Raw genomic sequence first — 13,275 nt, 5'->3', positions numbered from 1 at the left:
GAACGCTGTCACTGCCACACAGCCCTCATGGCCAATATCCACCACTCCATTGTGTACCTTGCTCTCATGGCCAACCCACTCAACCACCTTAAGTTGAAGCAGTTCTCTTAGGTTACACCCCAGTAAGACCATAAAATAGGAAGAGGTAATTCCTTCAAAAAAAAAATCAGGTTGCCAGCCAGGGTGGTTCACGCCTGAAATCGCAGCACTTGGGGAGGCCGGGGCGGGCAGATTGCTTGAGCCCTGGAGTTCGAGACAAGCCTGGACAACATGGCGAAACTCCATCTCTACAAAAACATTTTAAAATTATCTGAGCAAGGTGGCGCATGCCTGTAGTCCCAGCTACTCAGGAGGTTGAGATGGGAGGATTGCTTGAGTACCGGAGGTGGAGGTTGCAGTGAGCTGAGATCACATCACTATCACTGCCACTGCACTCCAGCCTGGACAACAGAGCCAGACCCTGTCTCAAAAACATAAAATAAAATAAAAAAGAAAAAGAAAAAAGAAAAGAAATCAGGGGGCAGGTGGACAGGAAATGGGCAGCTTCCAAATGGCAAGTGGCCGGGAAAACGGATGCTAGGACATAGGTATCAGACAGAGCTACCCTAGACCAACAAAGCCTTCTGTGCTGAGGGCGTGGGTAATGGCCATCCAGGCATGTGGGAAAGACGTGTTGAGCACCTCCTTGAGGCTGGCCTCGCACCAGGCTCTTTCCACGTATCATGCATGACCTTCATCCTCACTTCAGCCCTGAGACATGGGCAGTATCATCTCCAAATACACATGGGAACATGGCGGATCAGAGGCAGGAAATGACTTGCCCGATGTCATCACCTACCAACAGGCTGAATTGGGACTTGAACCAGGATTCTGGCTGTTCTCTCCCCCTGCTCCCCACCCACAATGTGGGAAAGCCACTGCACTGCTGCTTGACCAGCTCCTCAGGATCGCAGCAGGGCCTTCAGAACTCTGTGTTAGCGGCACTCTCTTGGGCTCTCTTCTGCCTCTCCCTCCTTTCCTCATTCCCACCTCTAGAGCTCAATCTATCTAATCTAAGCAAGTTTCTGAGCTTGGTTTAGAAAGGGTGCTTGAGGCCTTTGGTGCCAGGCGGCCTGGTGGGCAGAGGTAGGGCGAGCTGTGGTCACATTCCCTGGAGGCTTTCCTGCCAGCTCTCTGCAAGGCTGGCCTGGATCCGTTGGCTATGGGCAGGACCTGGGAAAGAGCTTCAGTCCCGGAGGGGACAGAGCAAGGAGTTCCTATTTCTCTGCTGCCTTCTACCCACTCCAACAGCACTGAGGCAGGCATAAGGCTGCGTGGAAAGCAGGGGGAGTGCAAGATGGCTACAGAAGGTAACCCAGGCTATCCAAGGGAGAAGGAGAGGATTCTTCTGGCTGGAGGGTGACCTGGAGGGTTCTCCTGCTATCCTATCCCTCCTCTGAGCTGACTACCCAATCAGCCACGTTGGTGGCTGGCTCTCCTACCCTCCCTCCCCACTCCACTGGCAGAGCACAACTATCAGGACTCAAACCCTTTCCAGGCACTTAGACTACTTCATGGGCTCCTGGCTTCTCACTCACACTAGGTGAGTTGCCCTCTTAGAGAGACGAGTCTTGGGGGACCCTGGATGGGTCTGTTCAGGGCCTCAGGCAGGTCTAGGCCACTGACTTTGAGGCTTATACTCTGCAGCCATGGTTCAGGGGGATTAGCAGTTCTCTGAACTCACACTTAGAAATCCTTGACCTGTTCCTCTTGGCCCATCAGCTATATGGTAAAATTAAGGACTGCAGCCTGGAGAAAAAACTTCCTTCCCGCTGTTGCTTGACTGAGCTGCCATGAGCAATGCCAGGAGGTACGTGGGTGTCAGTGAATAGGACAGAGAGACCTGCAGGTGCAATTCCAACCCTGCCGCTATTTGCTGTGTAACCTTGGGTAAGGCCCTCCCCTCCCTAGCTTCCTATTACAACCCCTAGGTCACAGAATTGCTGGAGGCTCAAATGAGTCAATGGTTATAAACAAACTTTGTAACACAAATAATTTATTGAGTGCTCACTAACTGCCAGGCACTGTTCTAAGCACTTTCTAGTATTAACTCATTTAAGTCTCACAGCAACCCTGTGACCTAGAGACTTATGGTTATCACAATTACACAAGGGGACTGGGGGAGACCTAAAGCACAAAGAGACTGTGTAACTCACCCGAAGTCACAGAGCTACTAAGTAGTAAACCAGGAGTTAAGCCCAGGAGACAGGAGTTAAGCCCAGGAGACTTGGCTCCAAACACTTCCCTTTAAACACTACGCTACACAGACAGTCCCTAACTTATAATGGTTCGACTTAGAATTTTTTGACTTTCCAAAGCTGCAAAAGCAATAGGCATTCAGTAGAAACTGTAATTCAAGTACCCATACAACCATTGTTTTACTTTCGATACAGTATTCAATAAAATACATGAGATATTCAACACTTCATTATAAAATACACTTTGTGTTAGATGACTTTGTCTAACTGTAGGCTAATGTAAGTGTTCTGAGCACGTCTGAGGTGGGCTAGGCTAAGCTAGGATGTTCAGTAGGTGAAGTGTATTAAATGAATGTTCGACTTATGATATTTTCAACTTATGATGGACTTACCTGGACATACCCAACCTTAAGGTGCATCTGCACTATTAAAGGCTGCACATGCCTCTGTATGATTTTTAAATAACTGCCTCTAACTAAGGCTGATTGTGGTGTTCTTCAGAGAGGAGGCTCTAAGGGAAAGCAAATGAGGATTTGGGGAGGAAAAAGCAAGTGAGTGCCTGCTTTTTGAAGCTGGTGGAGGTATGCAGAGGTCAGCTTGTGCCTGTCCTGGCTAGGAGCCTGGGGCCCCTTGGATTTGGGGGAGCCTCTGGGCGGCTCCCGTTCGCTCTGGCTGCGGGAGCAGGTCAGTAAGACAGGAGCAGCGGGTGAGCCGCTAATCAGAAGCAGCGGGCCTGCCCAGGCTGCGCCCCGACCGCTTGCCTCGCTCCTATGCAGCAGCGAGCGCCTGCTGAAAGGCCTCCGCTCCACCCCGGAGTACTGGCCGTGGCGGGGGCGGCGGTGGTGGCGGCGGCGACGGTGGTGCGACGGCGGCGGTGTGAAGATGAAGAGCCCGCGAAGCCCCTCCCCAGGGGCAGGCTGCCCGCCACTTTGCTTTGATAGCCTGATCCAGGGGGCAAGTCCGCAGTCCCGCAGCTCCTCAGGCGCTGCACGCATTCTTCCCGGCCGAGAAGGAACGCGGCGAGCTAAGGGGATCCAGATGTAGGAGTCCTCTGGGCTTGAACCCCAAATACCCCAAATACCAGCCAGGCCACTGGGAGACCTGGGGATGTGCAGGAGGCGTGCTGGGGACTCCCGGCCTCATGGCCTCATCGAGGGCCTGGAACCCACCCTCAAGCCCCCTCCAGTTGTGCTCCAGCGGCCTGAGGGCAAGATCTGGAGCCTGGGCCCAGGCCTCTCCTCCCTCTTGATTCTGTGCTTGGTCCTGGTGGTTAGCGTGCCAGGCTCCCCAGCTCTTTTCCCATAGGAGATGAGGAGCCTGGTGGGTAGCTCTGAGGCCCCTGGAAGAGGTTATGTGCTCCTGTTGGACTCAGAAGCCCTATCCTCTGACACTGCCACCACACTCGGTTCTGTCCCCAACCTGAGCTGTCCCTCTTTGTCCAGAGGGGACTTTGGGCAGCCATGACACCCAAGGATCACAAGACTTGAGTGCCAAGTCTTGGGTGCATGTCACTTCAGTTTTCCAGGGCTCAGTTACCTCATCCCTAGAATGGGAGTATGTGTGGGCAGTTCTGCCGTATGAGGAAAAACGGATCCCAGCCCTGAAAGCTGAACCTGGCACCTGGTGGCTCAGAGGGAAAGGAGGCAACTCTCCAGAGACCTCTGGAGTGGTGCCCCCGCCCCTACTCCTACATGCTTGCTTCTTCTCCCACAGGACCTGGCCATGCTAAGCAGAAGGAAAGGGACTGGCAATGTGTGTTTGGGTCCCTGCTGCAGGAACGAGAGGCTGGGAGCAAAGTTTGGGCAGGCAAATCTGGGTGCCTCCTTGGACATACTCCTTTAAGAGCGGTGCGACTCAACCTATGGCGGTAAGCTGTGATCCCAGACCAACAGGCATTACTGAGTATGTGGCAACACAGAGTATTGGATAAATGGTGTGTAATATAACATGATGGACTCTTAAAACTTCCCTCATCCTCAAGCTCTTTTTCAGTCTCCAACAAGCCCAGAGAGCCTGAAATTGCACCATTAGCACTTTACAGCAAGTTATTATTTGCCATTGACACCACAGTATGAATTAGTTGATTAGCTTGCTGGAGGACCAGGAGTGATGGGGGTGGGGGAGATCATTTCAGAGCCTGGAAGGATAGATCTGGGCCTGACTCAGGTGCAGAGACAAGAGCGCCAGGCCCCCAAGGAGCTGGCACAGGGGGACTGCACCTTCCAGAGTGCTGGACTGAGAAACAGAAAACCCACGTTCAAGTTCTGCCATTGTTACTAAGTTGTATGCCCACAGTCAGGTCATGCCCCCTTTCTGAGCCTCAGTGTCCTCATCTGTGCAGTAGGTAGAGCCTGCTCTGGATAGGGACAAGGAAGGTAGAGTAGTCTCTAAGTGCTATCTTAAGGAGAACATTCAAAGATTTTAATGTCCCAGCAAAGCTCTGAGCTGGGCCCAGGCCAGGGTCTCCCTATGGTCTTGAGAAAGCGGAGGAAACAAGGTCTTAGGGGGAGAAATTCTGGGCCATAGGAGTGGGGAGTAGGGGGTTCCTGCTTTGTGGGAGACCCAATCCCTGGTCTATACAGACTCAGAAAGGTAGATAAAGAGGGGAGGAAAGAAGAGGGAGTGAGAGGGCTAACTCCAGCCTATTCCCCTCACTGCATTGGCTTTTAAAATAAAACCCATTTATATATAAATGTTGGCCTGATGCCCAGTCTCTGTAGAAAAGCTTTTCTGTATTAAACGCTACAATGAATTAAATTAACCATAATGATTTCTTTGTGAATGGAAACCTCTCTCTCTCTCCCTCTCTCTCTCTCTCCCTCTCTCTCTCCCCCCACCCTTTCCCCCCTCCTTTGTGACATGGTTTTGATCAGGTTTTCTCCTCCCTCTTCAACTCCAACACCCCCCACCCCATCTCCCACCCTCCACCCTTCTACCCCACCACCACCCCTGCCAGCAGCACTGCCCTCCCACCAGTGACTAGTTCTGTGGGCCCTTCCCAGGTTAAACTGATGCCTTCTGGCTTCCAATGGGGAGCAGAAATCAGCAAGCTTAGGGGACTCACACAAATGTAGCTGAGGGCATGCCCTGGGAAAGCATGTGCCCACTGTGGCTTCCATGTGAGGTTTTCCAGCTGTACAACACTTCTCTCAGTCTCACTTCACCTGTAAACTGGAGTGAGTGGTATTGAGGTCAACAAATGAATGCGGGGAAAGTGTAAGGGGGCTATTCCTGTGGGCATGTGTGTACACTGGCTGTGCACAGGAAGAGAGTACATGGGGGTCCTTTGTGGGACATGCCTGAGAACAATACCTACCCACAGAGCAATCTCCAAATGTGGGTACCTGGACTCTTGTCCTTGCTCATACATTTAGCCATGTGTATATGCATGGCAGGAACACGAGTGCATATGCAGCTTGATCGTCTAGGAACCTCCCCCAGGGCTCTGTGGAGAGAAATCAGACATGGGCTTTGCCTCCGAGGCACTCACAGATGCTGTACAAGGAGAAATGACCTGAAGAGAGGCTCGGACTTCCAGCTGGGAATAACCAAGGAAGGCTTCCGAAGGGTTGTAGCTCTTAACCTGGGGGCCAGAAAGGGCGGGCCGAATAACAATAACCTTTCCCATAGACAGAGAGCTTTACATGTCCAAGGCCCTTTTATAGGCATTATGTCATTTCTCCCACACACCAAGCCTATAAAGTATGTGTTATTATCCCCATTTTAGAGATGAGAAGACAGGACTTCAAGTCTCCAATACCAGTTTACTCTACAGCCATAGCCTGGCCCCAGCCCATCACACATTTGATCTCCACCAGGCCAAGCCAACCAACACAGTGACTCCAGTCCTCAAGCTGTGACTCACACAGCTTTCCCCTCCTTTTGCACCATCACCTCACAGGTACATCCTTTCCATACCTCAGTATCTCCATCTGTACTATAAGAAGTGCCCCCAGAGCCCAACCCACAGCCCTCAAAATTACCAGGCCATTGTATGCCTCTGAGTCTCTTCCCAAACTGCATCCTCTGCCTCCTTGTCCACCTTCCAAACACCTGTTTACCTTTCAAGTCTCCCAGCACCCCTCAGTACAATGCAGTGGCTGCCTCTTTTGCCCTCCCTCCCTGCACTCTGAACAATATCCCAGCAGGACGCTCAAATAAGACATTTGAATGCTTTGTGGACATGGCTGTGCCTCCCACCAGATGGTGAGCTCAGAGACGGTGGGAGTGATCTCTGATGCATTTCTGTTTCTCTGGGGCCCAACGCAGTACAAACCACTGAGATATTTGTGGAAGGGGTGAGGTGTACGGGGCTGGGGAGAGGGGCAGATGGTCTTTTCAATGCAGAGTCTACTGAGGTACTTGTGGCCTTCATTCAATCAAAAACTGTTAGGATAAATGAACATTTATGATAGTTCTAGGATATATCAATTTTGAGATGGTGAGGGCAAAGCCAGGGTGCTGCCATCCATTGATTGCAAGCTGGAAACAGGAAAGACAAGTGTACTAAGGTTGGGGGTAGTGATGTGACATGGATGACTCCCAGGGCTATGAAGCCTTCCTACTGAGGCTAAAAAGCCTCTGGAAAAATAGGTCCCAACAGCCACAGGGCACAACAGGCAGATGCTGCCGGCCCAAAAGAACAAATCCATCACACAAAGGCAGATTTCTTTCTAGAAGGCTGGAATCCTCTAGAGGCTTTGTGGAGAGGGGAGACACGGGAGCCTGATAAAGGGGCAACATCTTAGAGTCTCACAGGCATGAAGGGCAGGGACGTGGAAGGGAAGTCTGCCCCTGTTCTTTCTGTTTCACTCAACTGCCCTAAAACTGGTGGGCACTGGCCCAGCCCCAGCACTTGTAGGGTTGTGCCTGGATTCTAAATGCATAGATAGCCATATCTGACAGAGGCCAGAGATGTTAATGAGGCCATTCCCCAGCCTCTATGCCTTTGGAGGTCCCTCAGTAGATGGTGGCCATGGGGGTCACATAGGAGGGAGACCAGGCTATGGGGCTGGCTCAGAAGAGTTTGGCAGGGTGCCAGCAGGCCTGCCCTGGCACAGAGATGTGAACGCATGGCCGTTGCAACTGGTCTAATTGCTGTCTCATCAGCTCTCCCAGGGGCTCATTCCAGAGCCAATCAAAGGGAGGTTTGTGCTGTGAGACTTGAGGGAGCCTGAAGAGAGGTGGAGGGGCCGGCACTTTGAAAGGCACTGACAAACCCCAGCACGCCCAGGGCAGAGACCCAAGTCTGGGGGGTATGGCGGGGAGAGGCAGGGAGCAAAATGGCCAGGAGGGAAGGGACTAACTTTCCCATCAGCTGCTCTTGGCTCCCCCATTGATCCTGTGTCTCCCTGGTTAATGTTCCATATCTCCTTTTCTAGGGTCCTCACTGGGCTGTCCCCACTTCCCCACCTGTCCTCCACACCTAAGACCACTGCTGACAGTTTCCCACCCCTACTTCAGCTCTCACCTAGGACCTCAAAAACCTAATTACAAGAAGTCAGAGGACACTTTTTCATCCTTAGCTAGTGAAACCTCTCAGCCGCATTTGATATTTGTGACTACTTCCTGCTATGTGACAATTGCGACTCCCTAATCCTCTACTCTCTACTCAGGCATGGCTTTCCTAGTTCTCCTCTGGCTTGACAATTCTTTCTCAGTCTCTTTCCCAGGCCCCTCTTCTCCAGTATGCCCCTTAAATGTTGGGTCACCTCCCCTACAGATGCTCTGCCTGGCGCTCTCAGCCCCTCCTGCGGCTTCCACCACCTCCTCTCAGCAAGTGAATTCCACGTAACCTCAGCCTGGGCTACTCCCCCAGGCATCAGCCAGTACAGACATTTACCCAGTGGTCATCTTCAAAGACACTTCAAACCTACCTTACCCCAAACAGAATTTATACTCCCAGACCACACATCATTTCTCCAGACCCACACCACACTTCATTTCAGCTTTATTTCTCCAGGGGTAACCCCACCACATCCACCCAAGTTCCTGGCTAGAAACCTTTTCTCCTCCCTCTCCCTTGCTCCTCACATCTAATTAGTTACTGTGACCTGCCAATTTTACCTCCTTAATAGCTCTGGAATCCATCCCAAGCATTCCATCCCTACAAACACGGCCGGAATCCAGGCCTTTATCATTTCTCTGCCACCAGAGTGCGTCCTCCTCGGACCAGCCTCCACACTACAGCCACTCAAACCTTTTCTGCAGACAAATCTGAGCATGTAATTCTCCAATTCAAATCTGCCAGTGACTCCCCACTGCCCCCAGAGGACAGTCTAAGTTCCTGAGCCTGGCGCACAGGCCCTTCGGATCGGGCCCCTGCTCACCTATCCCACCTCCCAGCCCTGGAAGGGATTGTGCTTTCATGCTCTGCTCTATAATCTCACCTTAGTCTTCTGCTGGCAAGTTTCTACTCACACAAGCAGCTTGGTGGAGTGGTTGAGAGTGTGGGCTCAGGGCCCTGACTGCCTAACCAGGAAAGTCACTTATCCTCTCTGGGCCTCAGTTTCCCTATCTGTAAAATGGCAGTGAAGACTGTTTTTACCTCCTAAGGTTGTATTTGTCTTACAAGGGAATAAATTAGATCATGCATGTAAAGCACTTATAACAGTGCTTGATACACATTAAGCACTGTATATTGTTAGCCACTATTTATTATTCCCCTTCAAGAACCAGAGCAGACAATACTGTATCTGTGAAGCCACACCCTCCTCTGAGACTACGTGCTCCTCTTCTGGTTCCTTCTGGGACTCTAGAGCCCTGGCTAACTGCTGTCACAACACTTGAGACCATCTGCGTGCTGTTTGACCTTTCTCCCTTGCTATTTGATATCAAGGACTGAAGTCTACCCATCTTTGCATCTCTAGCACCTAGCCCATGTCTTCTCATATGGGCCTCAGACTAGCCTGAGATCAGACCGGTACTGTAATATTATCATGTCCATTTTGCAGATGAAGAAATTGAGGCTCAGAAAGGTAGAGGCAATTTTCCAAGATCGCACAGCTAGAAATTAGCAAAACGTGGGTTTAAACCTAGGTCTGCAGGATTCTGAACTCCATGATCTTTCTACTTTATCTAACTCCTTGGGGGAGGGGAGTCTTGAAATCTTGTCCTAGAAGGAAGGAGTAAAGAACTAGTAGTGGATGCTCTGCCTAGAGGAGAGACAACTCAGGAGCAAGGAAAATCCCCTCCCTTCCCACCCATCTGTCTGAAGCCTACTGGTGCTTATATGTGTGTTTCAATGTTGATGCCAACGCATGTGTTGGACACGTGTGCAATGAGGTCATGCCAGAATGCTAGAGATGGAAACCTTAATCTCAGAGCCCCTGCTCACCTTTATATGGTTCTCCAGAGTTTACAAAATGCTTTTGCATCTCATCTCGTCATTTGATCAACCTCACGCACCTGGGATGTGGCAGTCATGCCCCAGACAGGGCAGTGAACTGCCGCAAGTCACCCAAAAGTGGCAGAGCTGGGACTCCAACATTTAGTCAATGCATAAAGTCTGCAGCAAGCCCCTTCCTTCCAGCAGGAAGCCTGAGGATTCTGAGACTGTGGCTGGGGAAGTCATTCCCCCAAAGAAAAGGGGATGTGAATGCTGGGTGTGACCCAACCTAGAGAGAGAAGAGGTGAGAGAGAAGGTCTCTCAGACTCAGGGTGCCCATCTGCAAATGGAATAACACCCCCACCCTCACATGGTAAAATGAAACAAATGCCTGGTGTGTCCTAAGCACCCAACAGATACAACACTGCACCTTAACTCGTGGAAAGCTTGTTTGAAACAGTGGCAAAGGTGTTCAAGGAAAGTCCGCCTGTCAAGAATTAGGCAGAGGTGGGTTTTGAAATGTCATCTCTGCCCCTTACCAATTGCGGGGCCTTGAGAAAGTCACATAAACCCTCCAAGTTTTTGCTGCCTCATTTGTAGGATGGAGACAATGAAGTCTACCTGACAGAATCGTTGTGAATGGCCACATGCCGAGTATGTGTGTAAAATGGCTGACACAGGAGCTGGCACTAATAGTCATTATTATTGTTCTCATAGATTAGATGGCGGAGCCAGTGAAGACGACCCTGGAACCATACCACCTGGGTTCTAAGCCCAGCTTTACCTACTAGCTATATGACCCTCAGCAAGTCACTTCACTTCTCTGTGCCTTGGTTTCTTCAGCACACAGATGGTTGGGATTAAATAAGTGACTACATGTCAAATGCTTCTGGCACAGGGTACATGCTGAGTGTTGGTGAGCATTGTTGTTATCAAAGGCCCGAGAGGCATGAAATAGCGTCCCTCTTTGCCCAAGGCATCACATCCCCTTCATGAACAAAGACATTAGCTGAGGCCAGTTGGAACAGATTAATGGGGTTCCTTTCATTCAGCTTCCTAAAGGCATAAAATGACCCCTCCCTAGCTGGGGCCCTGCTTGTAAGGATAGCTGTGTGCAAGCCAGACTTCAGCCAAAATGCCCTAGGCTCTCCCCTAGATTCAGCCAGAACTGTCCAGATTCGTTGCAAAGGGCTTTGTTGGGCTCGGAGAGCTCAGAAACCATTACCTGCTATCCCTCTTCCTTCTTGGGAGGCCAGAGGTGGCCGTTAGGGAATAGATCCACCGTTTACACACCTAACTCTGGCCCCCATGGCTATGGGCGGTAGGGGCTTGGCTACGTGGGCTCAGCAGCAGCAGCAGCAGGAGGGCCGGGTAGGGCAGAGTTGGGAGCCAACACCTGGGGTCCAGGCCCAGACGGTGGAGGGCCGACAATGTTCCCTGAAGTTCCTGTTCTGGCTCCATTTACAACAGGCTTCCTGGAGTCACGGTGCATTTTCCCAGGAGCCTGCTCTCGGCTTTCATAGCTGCCTCCCACCACCCAGACCCAGCTAGGCCGGCCTTCGGGCACCCAGAAGGAAGCAGGAGCCCAAGTCCTGGCTCACTTGGGTCAGTGCTTGGGCTGGCTCGCCGCGGCTTTCACACACAACTCTGCAGCCGCGAGGAGATGACCCCTCCCCTCCCCTCCCCAGGCCAGCCCGGCCCCGCCCCGCCCCCAGTGCCGCGTGGAGGGAAATCAGGAGAAGCTGAAGAATTGTTTGTAATTAGTGTGTTTTTAAAGGCTTTTCCATGAGCCTTCAGCCGATTTCGGGGGAGGGCAGCTTGCCAGGGAGCATTGAAATGGAAATCCTGTGTTCTAGCCGGGACCCTCTTGGAAGGAGATTCTTCCCAGAGAAAAGACCAGAAGCCCCGCCCCGTCCCCCGGGTCCCCAGTGCGCGGCTGTGGTCATGGCGGGCTCAGCGATGTGTGGCGGCTTTGTGGAACGGCATTCCTGGCCAACGGGCCTCAGCTCTGCCTCAGGACCCCGCCATTCAGCCCCCGCATGAAAGGCCGCTGCCCGGGCCCGCAGCTCCCACTCTCCCCCACCCCAAGGACGCACCCATTCACCTCCTCTCCCCACCGCATCTCCCTTTCCCCCATTTTCCCCAAACGGGAGGCGCTGGCCCTGGAACATGGCACATCCAGGGCTACCTCCTCCCAAGTTACCCAGAGGTCATGTGTACAAGCAGCAATTCTAAGAACAGCCCCTCAAGCGTGAGCGGCATTTTACAGTTTGCAATGCCTTTGCACATCCACCAGGCCAGTTATTCCTCGTAGCAACCCAGTGAGGAGCTTCTATTATTATCAGTTCTCAAATGGGACTGGGGGAGGGGAATGCCTTGCCCAAGGCCCCTGGGCTAGCAACTCACAGAGCTGGGCCTAACCCAGGGGTCTGCAGGATGTCTCCTAACATCCCCACCCCAGGCTGCCTCTCCCACACGCTGGCTGACACGCAGGCAGGACTGTTCTTCTGGTGCAATCCCTGGGCCTTGTGGTCTGGGATCATTTCCTGTGGCCTAAAGTACTTATTTGCAAGTTGTGAGGACTGCCGGGTTTCTGGAAGCCTCGCTGAATGCTTCCAGCTGGGAATTTAACCTTCTCAGACCCAGCTGTGGATCATGAGCACTCTCTTAGTTCCCACCCATTTTCCTGGAGCCCCCTGAGATAAATTAGTTGTGTCTGGGTGGGGACAATGGAGGAGTACTGGACTGGGATCCAGAAGACCTAGCCTGGGCCTGGCTCTGACACCCACTTGCTCTGTGACCTTGGGCAAGTCCCTTCACCTCTCTGATCGCAAATCAAGGCTTAGAAACTGTGCTTCCCTGCCTGAGTTTGCAAGCCCAGCCTCTTGTTTTCACTGAAGTATGAATGGAATTGACCTTCCCTTCCGCAGCTCCTCCACAGCTCAAGGTCTTGTGAGAACCTCGGAATTGTTGCACCTGAGAGCTGATTAGGTAGGCCCCTGAAGATAGTGGAAACCACTCCCCCCATCCTCCAGCATCGGACAGATGGGCAAACTGAGGCACAGGAAAGGGGAGCCAGTTGCTCAAGGTCATCCAGGGAAGCTAATAGTAAGGTCAGGATTAAAATCCAGATCAACAGAGGTGATACCAAAGGTAGTGTGAGAGATTTTAGTTTCCTATACTTTTCCACCACTTTCCCAAGCCTTTCTATTATTCACATTTTACACATTATTATTAATTATAACATTAAAAATAAATGCATAGTTAAAATCCTGTGTAAAATGTTTATAAAGGTATCTTCAGAAAACTTTCCTCTTTTTATGTTTCTGTAACACACATCCTCTGAGCATATACAGTGTTTGCTCAGCACATGGCAGCCTCAAGGGGTGGCTAACCTCCCACCAGATCTCTGCTGCCCTCAAGGCCCTCTTATAGAGAGACTCAGTAGGCATGGGCCCCTTGCACTCTTCCCAGAAGCCTCCTCTTTGTGTTTGGGAACACACAACACCCGTGGGTACCTTCTTTTGGCCCAAGACCCCACCCCTCCTTAACTAGGGGAGGCTTCTCAGACACAGCCCCACCCTCCTCCACTTCTGCCCTTATATTGGTTCTAGGAAGACAAAAGTACAGGGAGGAGAATCCGAGATTTACAAAGGAATAAAGTTTCATGGATGTTTCAGAGGTGACTCTGCCTGCCTTTCCCTCATGTCC

This window comes from Piliocolobus tephrosceles, chromosome 12, assembly GCF_002776525.5.
Source record: "Piliocolobus tephrosceles isolate RC106 chromosome 12, ASM277652v3, whole genome shotgun sequence".
Lineage (NCBI taxonomy): Eukaryota > Metazoa > Chordata > Mammalia > Primates > Cercopithecidae > Piliocolobus > Piliocolobus tephrosceles.
This window is presented reverse-complemented; position numbering follows the sequence as displayed.